Genomic DNA, 24,891 nt, shown 5'->3' with positions numbered 1-24,891 from the left:
GTTCTGAGAATAATTGTAGTTATTAGAAAAGTAAACATGATGAAGCACAAAGTTACATAAACTGAAATTATCTGATTAAATTACTATAAAAGACTAGTATTTCCAAGGAAAAACAAAGCATCTATGTGCTCTATATTTTACCTCTCCTTTTGTTGTTATAGGACTATGTTATAACTTGTATCTTCTCATAATCAAATATATAGAGAGAGGATGTGGGGATATTTTAAATAGAAATAAAATTTTGGAGCATGTACAATGAAAGAGATACTATGGCATTTTATGTGTAGAGCCTGGTCTGATAGTTCCCTAGACTAAAAACAGTCTTACTGCTTTTAAGGATGTTCTTCCTGAATACCAATTTCAGATTACACCTCGGGGTTTTCAGATGCACTAGTCCTTATATTCTGATAACATGGCTAAGTCCATTAAAACTTACTTTGATTGCACAGTGCTCACAAATATGCAAATAAAACTACTTTATTAAGACCTAGAAAAGGCAGAGGAACCAGAGATAAAATTGCTAACACCTGCTGGATCATCAAAAAAGCAAGAGAGTTCCAGAAAAACATCTATTTCTGCTTTATTGACTATCCCAAAGCCTTTGACTGTGTGGATCACAATAAACTGTAGAAAATTCTGAAAGAGATGGGCATACCAGATCACCTGGCCTGCCGCATGAGAAACCTATGTTCAGGTCAGGAAGCAACAGTTAGAACTGGACATGGAGCAACACACTGGTTCCAAATAGGAAAAGGAGTACGTCAAGGCTGTATATTGTCACCCTGCTTATTTAACTTATATGCAGAGTACATCATGAGAAACGCTGGGCTGGAAGAAGCACAAGCTGGAATCAAGATTGCTGGGAGAAATATCAATAACCTCACGTATGCAGATGACACCACCCTTATGGCAGAGAGTGAAGAGGAACAAAAAAGCCTCTTGATGAAAGTGAAAGAGGAGAGTGAAAAAGTTGGTTTAAAGCTCAACATTCAGAAAACTAAGATCATGGCATCCGGTCCCATCACTTCATGGCAGATAGATGGGGAAACAGTGGAAACAGTGGCTGACTTTATTTTTCTGGGCTCCAAAATCACTGCAGATGGTGACTGCAGCCATGAAATTAAGACACTTACTCCTTGGAAGGAAAGTTACAACCAACCTAGATAGCATATTCAAAAGCAGAGACATTACTTTGCCAACAAAGGTCTGTCTGGTCAAGGCTATGGTTTTTCCATTGGTCATGTATGGATGTGAGAGTTGGACTGTAAAGAAAGCTGAGTGCCAAAGAATTGATGCTTTTGAACTGTGGTGTTGAAGAAGACTCTTGGGAGTCCCTTGGACTGCAAGGAGATCCAACCAGTTCATCCTAAAGGAGATCAGTCCTTGGTATTCATTGGAAGGACTGATGTTGAAGCTGAAACTCCAAAACTTTGGCCACCTGATGCGGAGAGCTGACTCATTTGAAAAGACCCTGATGCTGGGAAAGATTGAGGGCAGGAGAAGGGGACGATAGAGGATGAGATGGTTGGATGGCTTCACCGACTTGATGGACATGGGTCTGGGTGGACTCCAGGAGTTGGTGATGGACAGGGAGGTCTGGCGTACTGCAGTTTATGGGGTGCAAAGAGTCAGAAACAACTGAGCGACTGAATTGAACTGATTCTACTCATTTTGAACCATTAAAAATGCCATCCATTCACTGATACTTCAAGTTGCTTACTTAAATTACTGAAATACTACCATAATAATAAGATTAACTATGATGTTTTCAGGATCTATATGACATACACAGTACCAACCATTCTACCTAAGTTTTGCATAAAACTCCATGCATTCTGCAGGATAGGTTTGCTGACCTCTTTTCCAGGTAACAAAACTAAGACCCACAGAACTGAATTGTCTTATTCCAAATTGTTCAGCTAACTAGCTTAAGTAGTTCTTGAACCTAGTCAACCAAGTTCTAAAGTATATGATCACTCCAGTGCACCTCTCACATTCCTGCTTTCATTTCTGAGACCTGAACTTAAGCATTGTGCCAGCTCAGCACCCAGCACAGTGCCCAACATCCAGTGATTGCTTAGTAAGTGGTCAATGAAAGAATGAATGAATATATAAATAAACAAAATATTAATCTTGGTATAATACAGAATACGGCCCACGACTTTGAAATGCACTATCATAGTTTCTTAAAGTCAGCATGCAAAATCATGGAAGTATAATTCAGTTAAAAATAAATCTCATTAAAATCACATTTACAGCAGCATATTTCTACTTGAAAAACATATTTATACTTAAAGTATGTTACCCATACTTTAAGGTAACAAGCATATGTGATCTAATACACGTACATATATTACAGTCTGAGAAACTGGGCATATTGATGTCTTTCACTGTTTTCACTCAAGTTCAAACTTAATTATGATTTGTTAATGGAACATTCCCTTTTTGCTGTGTCAGAATTAAAATAGTGTATCTCACCTTCATTCCTTTTTCAAAGAAAGCAATGTTTAAATCTGATATTTGGGTTTAAATCATGTTTTCTGACCAACATTCCTTTGGAGAGCAGAATGCAATATTCAGTATTTCCAGGCATGCTGTTGTTGGACAGATCCCATAGCAATGAACCTGAAAAGACTGGCAGGATGAAAGAGTAAGAGTTCAAAAAGGACAAAGCCAAGATGCCAGGATAGAAGGAGAGGAGAGAGGAAGGTGGTGGTGGCTGCAGAAGGGGGAGAGAGAGAGAGATTTGTATTATTCTTAATACCTTGTGACAGCCATGTAGAATGACATAATCCTGTTTTGTATACGATTTTGTTAAAATAACAAGAATATTATGTTTGCCTTCTTTAAAACATTTCATAACAGTGCACCAACAAAAGATACGGAGACCCTCCTGTTTCATTTCCTGCCTTCATAGAATGTTGTGCTACTAAAATATTTTTATTACGGCAAAACCTGAAGCAATATAAAATGTTTGCTTGAGGATTTATTTGAGTCCCTTTAAGCTGAACTTTTGTAATGAAATCTATTTACAGACATTCCACAGTGGCCTATGGTTACTAGCTTATGCAAATGAAGTGTGACCCTGGGAATAAACCTCTTGCCCCCTCATCATCCTCCCTGGCTTCAAAGGTCTCCAGGCAATCACTTTTTTAAGTGAAGAGATTTTTAAGCTGAATTGAAATAGAAAGAGAGGGAACATAACTTGATGCCCAATACTCACACAATCCAACCATCTACTACCTACTATTTTCCCATAAATATTTAGACACTAATTTATAAATCCATTTGGGATAAATGTGTCAGTGTGTAACGATTTCTTTTTTTGCAGCTTCTTCTACTTTGAATCCTAGAAACTAGAGACCAATATCAATCAATAGTCATTTACTCTAACTTCATTTCTTACTTCTTAAACTAAAGGTCACTAGATTGGGACAGAATTGGTTTAGTGATAATAAAATCTTCTCGGCTGATTCTATTATCACTGAAAACATATTTGTGCTGAGCACAAGAATAATCAAAGTAATTAGAAAAGTACACAACTCCACGAGGACAATAACTATAATTTGGATATATCAGTGTTAGGAATATAGGAATATATTGATTTTTATAAGCAATTTTTTTTTAATTTTATAAATATCATGGCTGAAATTTCTCCTTTTATCTTTTTTTAAAATTTTTTTCCCATTTATTTTTATTAGTTGGAGGCTAATTACTTTACAATATTGTAGTGGTTTTTGCCATACATTGACATGAATCAGCCATGGATTTACATGTGTCCCCATCCTGAACCCCCCTCCCACCTTCCTCATTTATAAGCAATTTTTTAATGGATCCAATTTTTAGAGAAGGATAATGAAACTGGATAATTGATTGCATTTTCAGATGTATTAGTGGGAAAGAGCAGTCCAAAATTTTTGAATGACGATCACCATACCAAACTATATAATTTTAGGGGGTTCCTTCCTACTGGACGATACCTTGAAAAAGAAGTTATTTTTTGTGGAGAAAATGTTTAAACTCCAGATGGCTAGTGGATTCAAATCAGTTCCTAGAGGGCCCAGAGACCTCAAGGTCAAAGTGTCATCACAAGATATTGTCAAAATGTAGAAACAAGTCCAGGATACTCTGGAAACTGTAGGCCAAAATGTTTCCTCTACAATATTTCAAGGGATGGCAAACCACAGATTACTAACTGTTTAACCTGGCCAAATGACATGATAAAGTTAGAGTGCAAGAAAATGTTGGCAATTCCTTGTGAATCTACTTATATATATATTTATATAAATATATTTTTATATATATTTACATACAAATATATATATTTTATTTATATATATCTTATATATTAAAGTTATATATTTTCATTTATAAATTTATATATAAATTTACAGGAAATTATATATACATTATATATTTTAATATATATTAATATATAATAACATTAATTATATATACATACTTATAAATTCTCTACTCAGTCTTCTGAATCCTTGCCATTTTTAATGAAATATAGAGCTTTATTTACTGGTGATTCAGTGGTAAAGAATCTACCTGCCAATGCAGGAGACATAGGTTCAATCCCTGGGCCAGGAAGATACCCTGGAGAAAGAAATGGCAAACCACTCCAATATTCTTGCCTGGGAAGTCTCATGGACAGAGGAGCCTGGCAGGCTACAGTACATGGGGTCACAAAAGAGTCAGACATGACTTAGTGACTAAACGACTTACAACAAAATGTTATTTAAACTAGCTTATTGTTACTCATGTTCTGAATTGTGCAAAAATCATTAAATTTATATCATGGGATTTTATTTTAGATGGTTTATGTTGAATAGTCACTATTTGGCATAGGTGACTAGTTATGCCTTGAAATGTGTAAGTCTCTGCAAAATCCTTGCTTTTAAAGGGGTCAAGGACCTCAAGACCATACCCATCTGCCTGGAGAAATTTGAATAGGCTCCAGAATGGGGCTAACAGTCCTGAATAGGGCTAACAGTCCTGAATGCTTGGCCAGTAACAAATGACTGAAAGGCAGGGAAGTAATAAATTATGTCCCCAAAATAGACACCAGAAATTGGTGCTATAACTCTGAAGTTCACAATAAGTAATGTCTTAATTTTGTTGTACTTGTGAATATTATTAAGTTGAAAAGGAAACATGCATGAGACCAGAAAAATGGAAAATGATACAACAGAACTATGAATCAGTAATTAAGAAGAAACTGTAGTGGATTTCCCCGGTGGTCCAATGTTAAGCCATCACCTTCCAATGAAGGGGATGTAGGTTCAATCCCTGATGGGGGAGCTAAAATCCCACATACCCCAGGGCCAAAAACAAAACAAAATATAAAATAGGAACAATATTGTAAGAAATTCAATAGAGACTTAAAAAAATGGTTCACATCAAAAAATCTTAAAAAAAAAAAACAACTGTAGCAGACCAAGCTAAAATCATAGCTAAAATCCACTAAAAATTTTAATACTAGAGACACTAAAAATCCAATGGAGAAAAAAAATCAAAGAACTCAACCTGTGGAAAGTAGGAAATCCAGGAAAAAACATGCAAAAATTAAAAGAAAACATTCCTTTAAAAAACAACTCAGCATCATACAAACCAAAGATTCCCTTTGGAAGCATTCCTCAGATACTTACCTGTCAAATTTTTAAATTTCAAGAAATAAGAAAGATTGGAATATAATCTCAACTGTGCAATATTGGTCCTCAGACTGAGAAGCCGATAGGAGGGTCCTCAAAGATAAAGAGGTACTCAACAAGAGACGCAAAAGAAAAAAAAAAAATAGACAACAGAATTTAAAATGGCAATATCCTTTGGAAAGACAATAGAAAGTCCAAGTTCAAGTTCCATGGAATGGTCACAGTCTCTAACTTTTTTAAGATCCTGGCCACTATGACAGAAGACACATCTCGTGTCTTACACAGTTTCAGAAATTCCTGTTCTGAACCACATTTACACAACAATCAAACAAACATTTACACATCTTACAAGCAGTAAGACAGGATCCCTACCAGCAAAGCCCTGGGATATGTCAGCCTTACCAGTTCTGCATACTACTCATCACCATACAACATTCTGTAAAGAATAACAACCCAGGCTATTTTTCTACAGTGGGTTAAAAATCTCAAAGAACAAAGGTAGAGGAAAAGCTCTAAAAATTCACAGGAATGTATCATCAGGGCAGATGGCCAGAACATAATGGCAGACCACAGAGGACAGTATTTGAGGAAAGGATTTACCTCTTTTGGCCAAACCACATATGAAGAGGGCAGCACATTTCAGCCCACACCCCTTCAGCAAGCCAAGTATCAGAATGCTGATACTGTTAGGTCATAGGCAACACTTCAGGGGCCACAAGAACCTAATGTTTTCTTCTCCACCAATAAAAAGATGCAAAATACAGTTGCCTTCTTGGAGGATGAATCCCAGCTAGGGGGCCCTGAGGTCCTGGGAGACTGATAAGAAATGCAGCTTGGGCTTTTTGACTGCATTTGTGAAAGATGCTCCATTTCTTTGTAAGTAAAGCTGTTACTTAGGAGATGGTAAAGCAACTTCATATCGGAGAAGGCACTGGCGACCCACTCCAGTACTCTTGCCTGGAAAATCCCATGGATGCAGGAGCCTGGTAGGCTGCAGTCCATGGGGTTGCTATGAGTCGGACACGACTGACGTGACTTAGCAGCAGCAGCAGCAGCAGAGCAACTTCATATAAAGTCCAGGACCATGGTGGCTCCAACCAGGTGCTTACAGGAGTAAAGAGCTATGAATCCCTAAGTGAAGGGAAAGTCTAGGCTATTAGCTCAGGGTTGAACGAGAAGTGGAGGCATTTCTGGGAGTAGGATATTGGATGCAATAGGTGGCACTAGTGGTAAAGAACCAGCCTACCAATGCAGGAGACTTAAAAGATGTGGGTTAGATCCCCGCAATGGAAAGATCCCCTGGATGAGAGCACCTCAACCCACTCCAGGGTTCTTGCCTGGAGAATCCCATGGACAGAGGAGCCTGGTGGGCTATGGTCCATAGGGTGGCAGAGTCGGACATGACTAAAGTGACTTCACATGCATGTACGTGTCATTGAAGCCTTTCAAACCAGTGCCTAGGCTGGAGTGACTGGTAACTAAGCGTATGCATAGGGACTCCCTCCTGCAGAATGAGTAGGCATCTAGCAAAAAAGTGCAGACAAGTCTAACAGTAAATCCATTTGGACAAGGGAGGCAAAGTGAGCTGAATAAATTTTCCTGTTCCCTGTATGCCTTGTTTGAGAAGACTAGCTTCCCCTTTAGCCTTAAGGATTTACTGGGCTTCTTGGGCAATTAAGGAGGTGGTATACTGAGAAGGCAGATAGGTACGTAAGTGATTAGAATATGTTCTAAGTTTATGAAGCAGGGCATACTGCTTACAAAACGATTAGCAGTCTCTCTTCAAGGCTTCTATCATATTCATCACAATTGTACCTTCATTCTCACAACTTTCTCTTTTCAAGGTCATTACACATCAAATAATACATTATTTGAAATATCTTTCCTTAACTGTGTGTTTTGATTCTCTCCACAAATACATGAAAAGTGAAAGTCACTCAATTGTGTCCAACTCTTTGCCACGTCATGGACTATACAGTCCATGGAATTCTCCAGGCCACAAATACATATCTAGTTTCTAATAAGAAACTACTGATACAAACTTCCATTAACAGTCACCTTCCCTATTCATTACAGAACCTATCTTCAACTGATAAATTACGCTTTACTTCATGTGGTTTCATTGAATTACAAAATATAAAATACAAATTCCAATTTCCTTCCAGTAATGTCTTTCAAGATTAAATTTGCCGATGGTTCAGTGGTAAAGAATACGCAGGTTCCATCCCTGGGTGGGGATGATCCCCTGGAGTAGGAAATGGCAACGCATTCCAGTGTTTTGGCCTGGAAAACCCCATGGACAGAGGAGCCTGGAAGGCCACAGTTCATAGGGTCACAAAGAGTCTGACACAACGAAGCACGCAGACACCTAATGTTTTTCAGAGTGTTGTTAACCTCCCCACAAAACTAGTTTTACTTCAGCTTAAAACCAACTGCATTTTCAAGGGATACTGAAACACAACAGAGATTCTACTGGATTGTACAATCTTTTTTCAAAATAATCATGTTTTAAATTAACTTTAAAAATTATATGTATATATGTATGTATGTATGTATATGTATGTATGTATGTATGTATGTATGTACATGGGCTTCCCACTGGTGGTAAAGAAGACACCTGCCAATGCAGAGAACATGAGAGACGTGGGTTAGATCCCTGGGTCGCCAAGATCCCCTGGAAGCAGGCATAGCAACCCACTCTAGTATTCTTACCTGGAGAATCCCATGGACAGAGGAGCCTGGCGGGCTACAGTCCACGGGGTCGCAGAGGCTTGGACACAATTGCGGCGACTAAGCGAGCACACATGTATGTACACATACGTATGCATGTATGGTTTTTTTAACTGAACTTGCAACGATCCCTAGGAAGAGATAGACAATTGGACTTAGAGGAAAGGCACAAGCTATGCCTGACACCAAGCAGCGGAGGCTGCAGGATCCCCGACGTCTCTGAAGGAATTTCAACCTTGTCTTTAAAGGCTGAGGCCTGAGTCGTTAAGCCCTCAAACCCTAAGTGCCCGGAGGACCCCAGGTGCTCTGGGTTAAAAAGGCCGCTTCCGCGGGTCGGAAGGCCGCGGTTTTGCGCATGTGCAGACTCTGGCGCTGCAGCAGGACGCCCAGCGCCGAGCGCAGGCAAGGCAGACGATCAAAAGCAGTGCACTAGAAAAGTTTATTTTTTATATTCAGACATTGAGTTCTGCTTTGAAGTCTGAGAAAAGAAGAATTTGCATGTACTTGTATATACATCTATTTTTATTTCATTATTAAAATTTTCATCTGTTTTAGCCAGTGTAGGCTAAATCGTGCTGCAGTAATAGTGATCTCAAGTCTTATGGACTAAATAGTGAAAGTTTATTTCTTGTTCACTTTTACGCTCATCACATTGACGAGCTGCTGATCTGCTCAGTGTCCTCTTTATTTTGGAAGTAAGTCTGAATAAGCAGCCCTGACATGGAGCTCGCTGGTTTTGTGACAGAGAAGAGAGATGAGAATGAAGCAATGACTCTCAAAACTTAAGCATGGAAGTGGCATATGTCACTAGTGGCCCTTATTTATTTCATTGTGACTTATTTCATATATATTTATATATGGAGAGAGAGATGAGTTAATTTATACACAGCCTCCAGGAAAGACTATCTGAAATGTTCTAACAGGTCCTGGAGAAAGAAATTCTTAAGATTTACTTATATAGCACAGTGCCTCACTATAATATGATCAGAAAATCATATTAGAACCCACTCACCAAAAAGACAATTTCTCAAAGACCTCTCCATAATAAAATTTATCATGCCTATACAGGTCTAAATGTTCCACTGTTCTAAAAACATTCGAGTACCTGACGATTAAATCTTATAACTAAATGTTGCATATTTAGGTTTATGCATTATAAATAATAAACATCATAAGCATTATAAATAATTTATGCCATTATAAATAATTTTAACATAAAGTAATTTAGATGAAAAAGAAGGAATATAGTAGAAACCAATCATAATTCAAGAATCATAATTTACTTAAAGCAAGTTTCCTGAAAAACAAAGAACATTAGCCACGTTACATTCAGAAAGCCCCAGAATATTTTAAGTATTCATAAGGAATCTGCCTGCCAATGCAGGAAATGTGGGTTTGATCCCTGGGTTGGGAAGATCCCCTGGAGAAGGAAATGGCAACCCACTCCAACATTCTTTCCTGGGAAATGTAATGGACGGAGGAGCCTGGCTGGCTACTGTCCATGGGGTCGCAGAGTCAGACATGACTTAGACTGAACAACAACAATTTATCTTTCCAGTTCAATGCTATTGATAATGATCATCCTCAAAGCAATTATTTTCCATTAATTACATATGCTGATAAACATATACATTATAATTAATCTACAAAAATATACTATTTCTAAATAACAGAGCATGTTTTAAGAACTTAATAAAATAATATCCTAAAATACTATCTTCAGTCCTCCTGCATCTCTGTAAATTCCGACATCTTAGTCAATCAAAAAAAGACCTTCAAGGGTCAGAGTTTCTCAACATCCAAAACCATAGGATTACTTCAGGATTTAACACAAAGCTCAATTAAATGCAATTTACATAGATCTTTCTTTGAACATAACCAAAAGGAATTTTTCTAATGTTGATAAAAGAGCAACAAGTGGGAATAAAACCACCTTTATACCTTCTCAACAACAAACAAATCAAACAACCAAACTGAGGTGAGAGGATTACATGCCATGTAATGGTATGCATTCTATGACATCACCATCATTATTACCCACCAATTATTGAGCACTGTCATATGCGAGATAATGTGGTAGGAGCTGATAATACAATGACAAACATTGGAGGAGGAGAAATTAAGGGGAAGCTTCCCAAAGGAGTCTGAATTTCAAAGAATGAATTTGAAAGAATGGATATCGTTTTGCCAGATAAACAACATGGGCTAGCAAAAGAGGAAGGGTGTGGAAAAAAGAGAAGGCATTCCATGCAGAACAGATCTCACAGGCCAGCATGGAGGCACGAAACAACACAGGGAATTCGTGAAACTGCAATTAGTATCACACAGATAGATGCATATTGCTAGGGTCCAGGCTGCGGGAGGTGGAACTGTCAAACAGCATGGGCAGGAGCCAGTTTATGGAGGATCTCATATACCTTGCTAAGGTTTTTAAATTATCCTAGGGGCAACAGAATATCAATAAAGGGTCTTAAGGGAAAAAAGTCACATACTAAATTAGTATTTTGGAAAAATAATTTTGCCCAGGGTATGAAGGATGCGATGGAGGAGATTATGCTGAAGGAAAAATATCAGTAGAACTATTTTGAATATCCAGGGAAGAAAGTTTTTTAAGAAAAGTTTCAGCAACGGCAAAAGCAGAAAGTTTAAAGAAGAGAGAACCTGAAACTATACATAGAGGCAGAATTGATAGGGCTCACTGGATACTTGTTGGATATAGAGGTTTGACAGAAAAGCCGAGTCTGATTAGGATAGACACAAGTCTCAGAGGATGGGGAGTAAGTGAGTTTCATTTGGAATGTGTTACTAATAAGGGGCCTGTTACACCATCAAGCATCTATTGGAACAAAGATGACATTTTTCAGGATTCAGAATTTTTCTGTTTAAAAAGCTTTTTCCCCCTAGCAGTTACTTTGAAAGGAATCATCTTATAAGACATCATCTTACTTTGAATAAAAATGCCTACGTAAAGAATTTGCTCCTTGAAGAAAATTGCCACAAATTTCTAATTCCTTGAGCTATGTAGGATTTACATGCCAGGTCATAACCCTCATGCTTTCAAGTGATAAATAATTTTATTTCTCCCTTGATTGGGCATATGACTTCTCCCTCCTGCTGAGAGCATGTGTCTCTTCTGTACTTTTGTTTCCCACCGAGATCAGACTTGCCCATGACCTATGAAGTAACCTGAACTGTGTTATATTTTTAAAGACCCATAGAGGAGACAGAAATGATTGAGCGTCCTCAACATTTTGCCCAATAGGCTGACATCATAGATATTCTCTGGGCTCATTTCAACATTTGACCAGTTATTCTTCCCATTGAGTCATGCTGAAACAAAATACATTATCTGTGTAATTACTATCTTCACAACCTAAAATTAAACATATTATTATAACTCTGTGGTACAATGAGAAAGAAATTCTCGGCTTTAAGAAAATTAAGGAAATACTGATTCTAGGGAAGTTATACCATACAGGTAGAATAGATTTTTAGAAAATATTTTTCATAATTGCAGGAAAAAGGCCTGTCATGTCTCCCGAAATGACAAAGCCCCCTCTCATCCCCTTCCTAAAAAAATAAAATTAAAACTAAGCATAGTTCTAAATACTGTCATTAAAGGTTGTATTTAGGTTTCAATTTCTGCTTATTTAACAATGCATTCATTCTTAAATATACAAACCATAACTACTAAAATATATAGCATGTCCCTAGAAAGTGAGTATATCTTGTTATAACTAGCTAATGTTGCTTTGTAAACCCAAAACCTTTTAGTAAGTTTACATAAAAACTCTGATAAGGTCTTAAAAACATCTGTGATGAAGATCACACAATGCAGTTAATACCCAAGAAGAACTGTCGACAGTAGCTTCTTACTGCCTGCCAAAGTCCATGACTCTGTTTTAAGATTATGGAAGGCCATTCATTTTGTTTTTATAAACTTAAAGATGACTTAACCAAATCCTCTAACAGTAGTTAATGGTTCTTAATTATATGATGTGATAAAAACAAGAAGAAAGCCTTATTCACTGAAAGGCACTATTATTACTAAAATTGTCTAATTTTATATGTCAGTAAAATTAAAAGATGACACAGCAAAGATGGAAAAATATCCCATGAAGTGGTTAAACAGCAATCAAGTTTTCACTCCTCTGTGCCAAGTTTTACTTCAGAGAAGTCTCAGTTGCATACAATTTGGGGGAAACATGAAATTAAGTTTTAGAAGCAAATTTTATAGCAGAAGAATTTCATCCACAATCAATTCTTCTTTATTTATATGAAGAAGTACATTTTGCATCATTCCTTGAATCTGTTAGCATTTCCATGATTAAAATTTTGACCTGAAAGTTAAACAGCAGGATAGTCTATTTTGAGTAATCCTCATTGTTATATCAATACATCCAATAATATTTTCAACGAGAATACAAAACAAACACTGGCTTTCAAGGGTTCTGCAGGATTTAGAACACGAACAAGATAAGCATACCTGAGACTGCCTACACCATTTCCTTTGGGGACAGGAGCTCTGCTTCTTTCAAACCTGTGTAAATACCCGGGCTAGTCAAGAGTTTCTAGCCTTCATATATCTTGTTACCTTATAATAATTACTACTATTTATTGAGTGCCAAGTATGTACTCACTTAATTTTTTTTATTTGACATTCCAGAAACCCTGTGAGACTGGTAGTATAGTCCCTATACTAAAGAGAAAGAATTTAAGGCTAATACAAGCTAAATTATATCCTCAAAATTCACAGACTCAAAAAACAGAAACAAGACTAAAATCCCTCTTCCATTCAACAGGATTTGAAGTACACATCTAGCTAACTCTAAAACAGGCTCTATCCTATACAATGCTGCTTTCCATATATCCAACTCTACATTTTAGTGTCCCACCTTAAACTAGGTGGCCATATATCCATCTTATATAACTTTCACATAACATATATATTAATAGTAATCGCCCCTTCTTTCACAAAAGTGTCCCAGTTGAAAAATAATTTATATGATCAATTTAACTTTGAGTTAATACGCATGAAACCAAATGCATGTTATTTTCATTGTTCCTGTTGCTATTGTTGAGTCGCTCATTCGTGTCCAGCTCTTTCCAAGCCCACGGACGGCAGCACACCAGGCCTCCCTGTCCCTCACCATCTCTCGGAGTTTGCCCAAGTTCATATTCATTGCATTGGTGATGCCATCCAGCCAGCTCATCCTCTGATGCCCTGTTCTCCTTCTACCCTCAATCTTTTCCGGCATCAGGGACTTTTCCAATGAGTCGGCTGTTCGTATCAGATGATCAAAATACAGGAGCTTCAGCTTTAGCATCAGTTCTTCCAATGAATATTCAGGACTGATTTCCTTTAGGGTCAGCTGTTTTGATCTGTTGCAGATCAAGGTACTCTCAAGAGTCTTCTCCAACACCACAGTTCAAAAGCATCAATTCTTTGGCCCTCAGCCTTCTTTATGGTCCGACTCTCACATCCATACATGACTACTGGAAAAACCATAGCTTTGACTAGACAGACCTTGGTCAGCAAAGTAATGTCTTTGCTTTTTAATATGCTGTCTAGGCTTGTGATAACTTTTCTTTCAAGGAGCAAGCATTTTAATTTCATGGCTGCAGTCACCATCTTCAGTAATTTTGGAGCCCAATAAAATAAAGTCTGTCACTGTTTCCATCGTTTCCCCATCTATTTGCAATGAAGTGATGGGACCAAATGCCATGATATTTATTTTTTGAATGTTGAATTTTAAGCCAGCTTTCTCACTGTCCTCTTTCACTTTCATCAAGAGGCTCTTTAGTTCCTCTTCATTTTCTGCCCTAAGGGTGGTGTCATCTCCATATCTGAGGTTATTGATATTTCTCTTCTTCTCTTCTACTTATTATATTCAAAGCCAGCTTTTCTCCAGCTACAATTCCACTGTCTTAGTTCTGACTCTCAGAATTTATTTTCTGAACAATTAAAAAAATTCTCAACTGATATTTTTACCTACATTGTAATTTATCTCTAATCTTATCTCTACATTGCAGTTATAAACTTTCAAAAGGACACCTTCCATGTTATTTCCAAATTACCCACAGCTCTCAGTAACTGTATTGAACACATTTGCTAAATAATGATTTTCTTCTTAAAAAATATTTTCCACTAGGGTTTATTCCTAGAAACACTATTGTGAAGCCAAAGAAAAATGTAAAAAGTAATTTCTAGATCTACATCATTATTTCTAAAGCACATTTATTAATTACTTCTAACTCTTATTTTATGCACACATATTTCTTTCTGGTCTGTTGGGGGATCCCATCTTAGAAGAAGGAAAAGCAATGAAGCTGCTGCACTTGTTTCCTCATGTGTTTAAATTTTCCTTTTTGGACAACTAAAAAACAAATATCTTTATTCTTTTTTTTAAAAAGAACACATCTCATCATGTAGTCATCCTAATTTAAAATCCTTAAGCAATTCCTCAGAATCTTCAGGATAAACACTAAAACCTTCTCAGAACGCTTAAGGCCCTTTGTTAATTGCTCCTTGCTTACTTCTCCGTCCTAATGTCTCACTACCTTCCCTGTCACAGACTACATCCCGTCCCACTAAATGTTCTATAGTTGCCATAATATGCTGGCTTCTCTCTTGCCTTAGCACAGACTGCCTTCTTACCTCTTCCTCCTCTCTCCTCAAATTGTCCTAATTTTCACATCTTCAAGCCGACAGTTCTGGTATCCTCTTCTCCGCTTATCTCTTGATTAAATTCTTGCTTGACACAGCACCAAACTGAAGCTGATGGGATAGGTTGTCATTACTGAGCTGAGTTTTGAGGCCTCTCTAATTCTACCCATTTCTGATCTCCTAAGTGTCACCTCCTTGGGTGAGGGATGGTTGAGTGAAGGTCTATCTCTCCTCTTTCAAGATGTTTCCGTGTCCTTTTCACCACTGCTGCAATGTCTTCAAGTTGGAATTACAGTCTTTTAAAAAAAAAAAAAAAAACTCTTTCTGATTATTTGCCAACTTCCATTAGGTTTATTTTAGATGCTTTTCCTTGGAGTGCCATAACATCCAGTACATTGCCACATGATAGTGCAATGTTCTGGTTACGTGTCTGTCTCATTGACTAGGCTATAAGCTGTTTGTGGTAGAGATTTTATCTTTTAATTCCAATACTCAGAACTAGATCTGATGCACAGTAAGCATACGATAGATTTTTACTTTTAATAAAATAGGACATTGGTCTATTGAATAGGAATAAATGAAAGATGACCATGATGGTGCTATAGGAAGGCAATACATAAAGTTTAATGTATTTATGATTTTTATAATAGACACTTGAAAATCTTTGAGAACTATAGCTATCCCATATAGTAAAATTACAAGTTTCCTTTCTTTTTTAAGCCATAATATCATGGCTTAAGCAACCTTGATTCATAGTATCTATTCAAATAATAAAGTCATAAATTCAGAACATGAAAGAATTGTAGAATCTAGTCTAGTGATTTTCAATCCATTATTTAGCAGTAGATCAAAATCATAATCATCTCCAGAACATAAACACTTTATAGCTCTTGCCTAAGAGCTGCTTCCAGGGAATAAAGGGCCTTGATTGTTCTACTTCTCTATGTCCTCTCTGGGCCTGGAGATTCTAAGATTCTGAATACCACAGTTGTACAGACTCCAACCTAGTCTAGAATTTTATATGGCAAAAAAAGAAGCCAAAGACTGAGAAGGTTGTGATCTTCCCAGGAACACCACATGGTGTAAGAAGAGACCTGAGTCTTCTGGCTTCAAGGGCCTACATTCCAAAATCCTTTCACACTTTTAATGGTAAAAAGAGCTTTGCTCTGGGAGCCCTAGAAAAGTTTTCCTCTTGCCTAAGTAAAACTATTCAAAGAGATGATAACAATACTAGGAAATATGGACACTAAAGAAGTATTAGACTGAATTACATTGAAAAAGTATTTGTGTTAGAGAGCACATTGCCTATGACGCTGGTGATATTTAACCAAAAACTGTAAATGGCAGGCTGCCAGGTACCTGTATCTTCCCTTATGTCAGATTTTCATCATAGACTCTTTTGGAATTTTCCCCCATTAACAAAGTCAATGAAAAAATAATAGTGATACTACTTTGAGAGAATCCCACGAATGTATCTCCTCTCTGAATTCACAGCATTTTTGGAGGCAAAATCTTAACATCAGACAACAGTGGGAGGCAGCCTCATTAAACCTGGCTATGAATTGTATTGGTTCTTATTCCAGATTGAATTGTGTGTCCTCAACATGTATATGTTGAAGTCTCAGCCCCTAGTACCTCAGAATATGGCCTTGTGTGGAAATAGAGTTATAGTAGTTGTAAGTAGTTAAGATGAGATCACAGCAGAGTAAAGCAGACCTAAATCAATAATCAATATCCCTAGTGTCTTTATTAAAAAGGAAACTTTAGAGACAAACACACAGGGGAAAATACTACATGAAAACTGGAGTCCTGCTTCCATAAGCCAAGGATTGAACAGAAGCTGGAGATTCCTGAAAAAGATCCTTCTCTAGTGCACTCAGAGGGAGCACACCTCTGGTGACCCTTCAGTCTCAGACTTCTTGCCTCCAAAACTGGGGCAATAAATGCTTGCTGTTTAAGGCACCCAGTTTGTGACACTTGGTTAGTGTGGTCCTTGCCAATCAATAAAATTCTAGATCTTCAATCACTCTCAAAGGGTTTTTTTCTCAATCATCTAGTTGAGCAAATTACATGCCAAAAAATTAGATCTTTTTACTTAAATTTTCTGGTTTCTAGAAGTTAATCCAGGAAAAAAACATATAAATAGCATTACAAACAATTAGATAATGTCTGTATGCAGAGGATGAATTGAATACAAAATCATAAAAATATAGACAGCACAATGTGCTGTAAAAATCAATTATATCTAGAGTCAAGTCATACAGTTCTATTTTGATTAAGCTTCATATAACTGAACACAGAAATTTATGACCTTCATGTATTTGTTTCACCCCATTTATTTATTATTATCTGATTGCTACACTTGAAAACTTTATTTCCACCTACTATCTACAATATTTTAAAGACATTGTAGAGATATTTCAAAATCAGATTTCTTTACGTCTGCTCCCTAGTGTATGCAATCCTCAGGCCTCTCTTTTCATATACAATTTCATACAAGAAATCTGGTCCCCACAATAAGCCTTGCAAAAAATTAGTGACACAGATAAATAAAATATTTTAAAGGATTGCTTTAGTTCAAACAATGATTTCAAAGATAAACACTTCATCTAACTTCCACATTTAGCTGTCTGTTAATAGACTGCAATCAAACTAAATGTCAAAACATAATCAAACTTCACATTTTATGATTTAACATGTCATAAAACCATACAGCTGGATGCTATAAATGTGAAATTAGTTCTCTAAAAACTATTAAATATGCCCAATGATTTCTACCTTCTTTCAAGATTAGTAAACATTACTTATTTTATAAAGTTCATGTATACTCTAGAGAAGATATCTGGATTTTAATCAGACAATGAAATAACTCCTTTATAAACAGAAATAACATTTGAGTGTGAATTTTTCTTTCTCATACAACTATACAAACCAGGAAAGAGAACTAGTCCTCTCCAAGTATCATTTGAAAGGTGGCTGTTTGTATTTTTCAAGAGACATATCCCTTCTGTTTTAAGTTTTTACTCCTACCTTACGTTATAAATATGTCTGTATTGCTGCCTTCATACCAAGAAAAAAGGAAGGGCCCGATGGCTCAGGTGACCATCTTTCCAACTGTTCAGGAACTAAGTTGGTAACTGCTTTCCCATGAGACCCCACCTTAACAGTTTAGATATTAAGAATCTCCATAATCAGCTCACAATGAGAACTGGAAAATCATTTAATTCCATTCAACAAATACATATGTGTTAAGTGCCTATTATGCATTGTCATTGGGCTAGGCATCGGGCAACAAGAGATAGAAGAAAACTCTTGAGGGACTTACAATTGAGAGACATATATAAACATATATTGACATTCAGTTCAGTTCAGTTCAGTTCAGTCGCTCAGTTGTGTCCGACTCTTTGCGACCCATGAACTGCAGCACGCAATGCCTCCCTGTCCATCACCAACTCCTGGAGTCCACCCAAACCCACGTCCATTGAGTCAGTGATGCCATCCAACCATCTCATCCTGTCATCCCCTTCTCCTCCTGCCCTCAGTCTTTCCCAGCATCAGGGTCTTTACAAATCAGTCAGTTCTTCTCAACAGGTGGCCAAGTATTGGAGTTTCAGCTTCAGCATCAGTCCTTCCAATGAACACCCAGGACTGATCTCCTTTAGGTTGGACTGGTTGGATCTCCTTACAGTCCAAGGGACTCTCAAGAGTCTTCTCCAACACCACAGTTCAAAAGCATCAATTCTTCAGTGCTCAGCTTTCTTTATAGTCCAACTCTCACATCCATACATGACCACTGGAAAAACCATAGCCTTGACTAGACAGACCTTTGTTGGCAAAGTAATGTCTCTGCTTTTAAATATGCTATCTAGGTTGGTCATAACTTTACTTCCAAGAAGGAAGTGTCTTTTAATTTCATGGCTGCAGTCACCATCTGCAGTGATTTTGGAGCCCAGAAAAATAAAGTCAGCCACTGTGTCCACTGTTTCCCCATCTATCTGCCATGAAGTGATGGGACCGGATGCCATGATCTTAGTTTTCTGAATGTTGAGCTTTAAGCCAACTTTTTCCCTCTCCTCTTTCACTTTCATCAAGAGGCTCTTTAGTTCCTCTTCACATTCTGCCATAAGGGTGGTGTCATCTGCATACCTGAGGTTATTGATATTTCTCCTGGCAATCTTGATTCCAGCTTGTGCTTCTTCCAGCCCAGCGTTTCTCATGATGTACTCTGCATATAAGTTAAATAAGCAGGGTGACAATATACAGCCTTGATGTACTCCTTTTCCTATTTTAACCAGTCTGTTGGTCCATGTCCAGTTCTAACTGTTGCTTCCTGACCTGCATACAGGTTTCTCGAGAGGCAGGTCAGGTGGTCTGGTATTCCCATCTCTATAAGAATTTTCCACAGTTTGTGGTGATCCACACAGTCAAAGGCTTTGGCATAGTCAAAAAAGCAGAAATAGATGTTTTTCTGGAACTCTCTTGCTTTTTCGATGATCCAGCAGATGTTGGCAATTTGATCTCTGGTTCCTCTGCCTTTTCTAAATCCAGCTTGAACATCTGGAAGTTCACGGTTCACATATTGCTGAAGCCCAACTTGGAGAATTTTAAGCATTACTTTACTAGCATGTGAGATGAGTGCAATTGTGCGGTAGTTTGAGCATTCTTTGGCATTGCCTTTCTTTGGGATTGGAATGAAAACTGACCTTTTCCAGTCCTGTGGCCACTGCTGAGTTTTCCAAATTTGCTGGCATACTGAGTGCAGCACTTTCACAGCATCATCTTTCAGGATTTGAAATAGTTCAACTGGAATTCCATTACCTCCACTAGCTTTGTTCGTAGTGATGCTTCTTAAGGCTGACATGACATCACATTCCAGGATGAGGTAAGAAAAAAAAATAACAATCTACCCAGGGTGCTATAAAACTTAGGAAATGGTGCTATGAAGCCACGTGGCCCATCCAAGAATTGTTCAATTGACTTCCTGGAAAAGTTAGATGAGCTAATTTCAGGAGAGAAGGATAAGAGGCTGGTTAGCAGGGAAGGTGGGAAGGTTCTCCCAAGTCATGGAGAGAAATAAAGTAAAATGGAGAAGTGTGCCCAAAATTTTATCTCTCTGAAGTGAACACTTAGTGTAGGATATTATTAAGATCAATATCTGTGGAAGGAAGCATGAAGAAGCAGGACTGGGGCAGAAGTGGAAACTGAACCAGTATACAAGATGCCCAAGTCTCTGCCAAAAACATGAGAATACCTGGAACCAGACATTTATATCCTTGCCTGGCTCTGTCACCAGATGTAAGATGCCCAAATGGTGAGCCCTTGGGCGAGGCAGCACCCTGAAGTTGAGGAAATCAGAGAAGTGGCTGAGAGCTGGAGGCAGCTGGTCAGCAAGTCCTCCTGGAAGAGGGTGCAAACAGAGCATCTCCATGGTGCCAAAAATGTAAATCTAGTAGAGGGCCAGCATATTAAACTGTAAATGTCCATGTAGTAAATGGTAGGAAAAGAAGTTGAAAAAGTAAATTTTCAAAGATACATTCTCACAATAACGTTCTAGTCCTGCCAGAGGAAGCCGATTGTGTATCTCTTCCCAACTCTACCTTCAGTGACATCATTTTGGTATCTTGAAATCATCCTTGGATAAAGCATTTACACCAGAGAAGCTGGCAAAAGTTACAAATCAGTGCTTTATTTTTCTGAGAACTAGTTTACCAACACAAAACATCACCATTTTCCTTCCTGTGTCCATGAACCCAGTTTTTAACCATGATGAATAAAAGCCCCAGGTAAGACAGCTTTCTACAATCTGTTCAAAATAGGAGTGCTCATAAGTCAATAACCCCCATTCTTTTATGTTGAGAGAAGTAAAGAATCTTCCATTTCCTATCCTTGCCACTAACCTCATTTCTGCCTTGCTAGATTGTAGTAGTCTCAAAGGATAAACTCATTCATTACAAGCATTCTGCTTTCACATGTATTCAAGAATATGTATTCAAGAATATGTATTAAAGGCCTACTATGTATTAAAGACTGATGCTGAAGCTGAAACTCCAGTACTTTGGCCACCTTATGTGAAGAGTTGACTCATCGGAAAAGACCCTGATGCTGGGAGGGATTGGGGGCAGGAGCAGAAGGGGACGACAGAGGATGAGATGGCTGGATGGCATCACCGACTCGATGGGCATGGGTTTGGGTAGACTCCGGGAGTTGGTAATGGACAGGCGTGCTGCGATTCATGGGGTTGCAAAGAGTCGGACACGACTAAGCGACTGAACTGAACTGATGTATTAAAAGCTAAGTTAGGTACTGAGAACTTGATAGTGAGCAAGTAAAAGACTTAGTTCCTATTTACAGTCAAGACACAAACACTAAATAAATCATAAAATAAATATATATAACCATAAATGGTGACTATAATGAAGAAAAGATAGAGAATGAGAGATATTTGAATATCTTTGATGTTTTAACTTTACAAATCACCACATAGCATAAAGTAAAACATCAAGTTAATAGAGACTAAGAATTAATGATATACAGTTTCAGAGAAAGCAAATTATAGTTATTTTTAGAAAATTTTGTCTTACCTACTGTTATGAAAAGCCCAGGTGAATACTGATTTTTTTCCAAAAATTTCCACATATTCACTAGCAATCATAGTACCTCATGTTTTCCATCTACTGTATCATTACATACATCTGCTGTATCATTACAAAGATACAGAAACAGAGAAATTTGAATAGCATCAAAAATCAGAATTTTTCTCCTTTGGCCACTGTTATTTACATTGTAAAGAATATCTCATGTTAAACTAGACTCTCACTTTTTCTAAATAATTGCCTTGAATATTATTAGTAAAATTCTCTGGTTAGGACATAACATTTGGCAAAGAAATTGAGGAATCTCATCTTAAAATTCATATTCCTGGGCTGACTATATGAAGGAAAAATAATAATTCAATTTACTATTTTTATTTTTAAAATACGATATTTTCATTCGTGGAAAAAGCTGAGACTTATGCCTGATGTATATCTAACAATATAGGAAAGGATAAATTTAACATCTATTCTTGATACTGCAGTTTCTATCTGGATTCCCATCCATGATAACCATGCAGTTAAAAGCATATATCAAAATCTTGTTTTAGAGGATTTGGAAAGTAACATTTTCTATTTGTGACACCACAATTATGTGCTTGGGAATTCTGATCATATAAAAAGTAATTAATCCAGGACAACCTGTCTCTATTTCCTTATGGTCAAGTTTAGATTAAACATTTTTAACATCTTTTATCTTCACCACAAAGTCATTACAAAATACATCTCTAGAATCAGATGAAAATTTATAAGTGTTTCCACTGTGGATTGCACCAAAGAATTAAAATGCTGCAGTGCATTATACATATATTCATACATAGGGGCAAAGGGATACCGTTCTCATTTTTCATCATCAAGGCATTATAAGACTTCTATCTTCTTTTGCTTTTGTGACCTCTAACCAGAGAGGCCAAAGTAAATAAAGGTCAAGATAGATGTCAAATCAAGCAATTACTAAACAGGGAACTTGGCTGTGACCCTCAGATTAGAAATGCTGACCTGTCACAGCAACAGGGGAAAACCTTCCTGCAACTCCTTCTCTCATTTTATGAAATACAACCTAGATTTCAGCCTAGGTTGAAAAAAAGTGATATCCTTCATTTGCGTTTTAATTTTTTCCACCCTTCATATTGGGGCTGTCCTCCCATTTTCTCCTTGACTATAGGCTCTGAATTGTAGATACTTGAAAGGAAAAATTAGCAAGAATTGGGAGCAGGGAGGGATAACAGACCCACCATGAAAAATGAGAACAATCCAACACAACACAAAATGTTGTAATATCACTTTTATTCATATAGCTGTACTTGGAACTGCATGAAATTTAGATGATTTGCACAAGAGCAGTGACCTCAGTCAATAATACTCATAGTTTTTCTGCAGTGGGTCACTTATAGTAATAGTTTTTTGAAATATTCTTGGGAAGGTGACTAAAATTTGCAAATTTGTATATATATACCTGGGCCTGGATTCCTCTAATCTCTAAAATATACCTCTTTCCTCTCTAGTTCCCAAAAGATACTGAAAAATATTATCTTTGTTACCCATTACAACCCACATTCACTCCTGAATTCCTCAAATCCATAAACTTCCCACGCCTCAAAAGATCTGTATTAGTGTTTTCATTTTCAAAAGGAAAAATAGAAGATTTACTTATGAATTTTGAGTTGAAACAGAAAAAAAGAAAGGATATCTGTCACACAAATAGTTTGATAATGGAGTCTTACAAAAAAGTTTCTGGCTTTTTCGTTCCCTGCTTGACTTTCCACAATTCACAGGAGAATATTAGTAATTATACAAAGAACTCTTGGCCTTATTTCCTGGTAAACTATTAAATTTTGTTGAATTAATGGATTTTTACTGTTGAATATAATTATTTCAATAAAGTTCATTAAATCAAAGAACCTTATTTGAATTTCTGACTTTGAAATAATCTGACCCCCCCCCCAAAAAAAAACAGAGTTAAAGACTAATTAAAAAACAAATTAGCCTCCAACTAATAAAAATAAATGGGAAAAACAAACAAACAAACAAACAAAAATAACAACCATCATCCTGTTATTGGAGCACAGGCCTGGGATTCCAGTGAGGAAGAATTATCCAAACAAAAAAAGAGAAAGAAATGTTTTTTTAATGAAAGTCCTACTTTTTAAACATTCTTACATTAGCAAACTTTAAACATTGACCCTAAAGGAAGAATGCAAATATATCATTTTAAGGTACTTTCCATTTCAGATTCTGCTCAAATCCCAGTCTCCACTGAAAAATAATTGGAAGATTTTCTTAGCTGCACACTTCAGAAAACCGAAACAAAAGGAAGAGTTCCCATATCAAAATAACAGTCAATGTAAATTATATGTAAACCACATCTTTTAATCTTTTAAGTTTAATTATTTGCTCATATGCTCACATATGCTCACAACTTTCACTTCTTTGTTCAAGGAGTCTATTCAAAGATCCCAGTGGAAAGTTCAGCCTATTATTTTTGTTATTATAACTGTTTCTTCTAGTCACCAAAGAACTTATGTAACATAAGGGCTTTGAATAATCATCTTAGAAAGCATTATACCCTCCAAGAATTCCTTCACAGATTACACTAATTTTGGAATATTATTTCTTTCAAAAGCATCAACATACAAGAATACCAGCAGGAGTTGGAATGAACTAGAAAGTCTATATTATTTCCTTGAAAAAAAATCATCTTCACCTCTACTGCATGCATTCTTATTTACAAAATTCCCAGAGCTAAGGCTAAATAAAAGAATCCAGTTCACAATCATTTTGAATTACTACATCTTATTTCTTCATTGTGTCTGCGGTTAACAAAACTGAATGAATAAGACTGAAGTTGCTACCTGTGATGGCTTGACATGTTTTCTGTTTCCTCAAGGGGTGTGGCCAGATTTTTTTTTTTAATTGGGTACTGAAAAATAGTTGTCTAAGAGTAAGAAACTGACATTTAAATAGGAGTGGATTCCCTCTAAATTTTACCCCAGTGGCTCCAAGATATGAATCACAGAAAATGGTCTACTCCCTGTGGCCAGCATTCCTTCTACCCACATTCAATAATGCCAATTAGCCTAGGTGGGGCCAGTACGGGGGTAATCTTACAAATGGACCATTTTAATAATAATTTCTCCCTTTAGGAGGGGGTCTGTGGGCTTCAAACAAACCAAAAATAAATTAGTTTAAGGAAAAGTTAGACTTCAAGGTTAAAGAAAAAAATTTAAACTTTAATCAGTATTTATTC

General features: G+C 36.9%; 1 non-coding gene across 1 annotated transcript; it reads right to left on the bottom strand.

Annotated features, from left to right (window-relative positions):
• Positions 1-8,683: 8,683 nt before the first annotated feature.
• On the bottom strand, positions 8,684-8,815 carry LOC133071952 (small nucleolar RNA SNORA76). The gene has a single exon (XR_009696573.1). It is a non-coding gene; the product is annotated as a small nucleolar RNA SNORA76 (small nucleolar RNA).
• Positions 8,816-24,891: the final 16,076 nt, after the last annotated feature.

This window comes from Dama dama, chromosome 17 (genome assembly GCF_033118175.1).
Source record: "Dama dama isolate Ldn47 chromosome 17, ASM3311817v1, whole genome shotgun sequence".
In the NCBI taxonomy this organism is placed as follows: Eukaryota; Metazoa; Chordata; class Mammalia; order Artiodactyla; family Cervidae; genus Dama; species Dama dama.
Note: the sequence above shows the minus strand (reverse complement) of the source record. Positions and strands in the feature narration are given on the sequence as shown.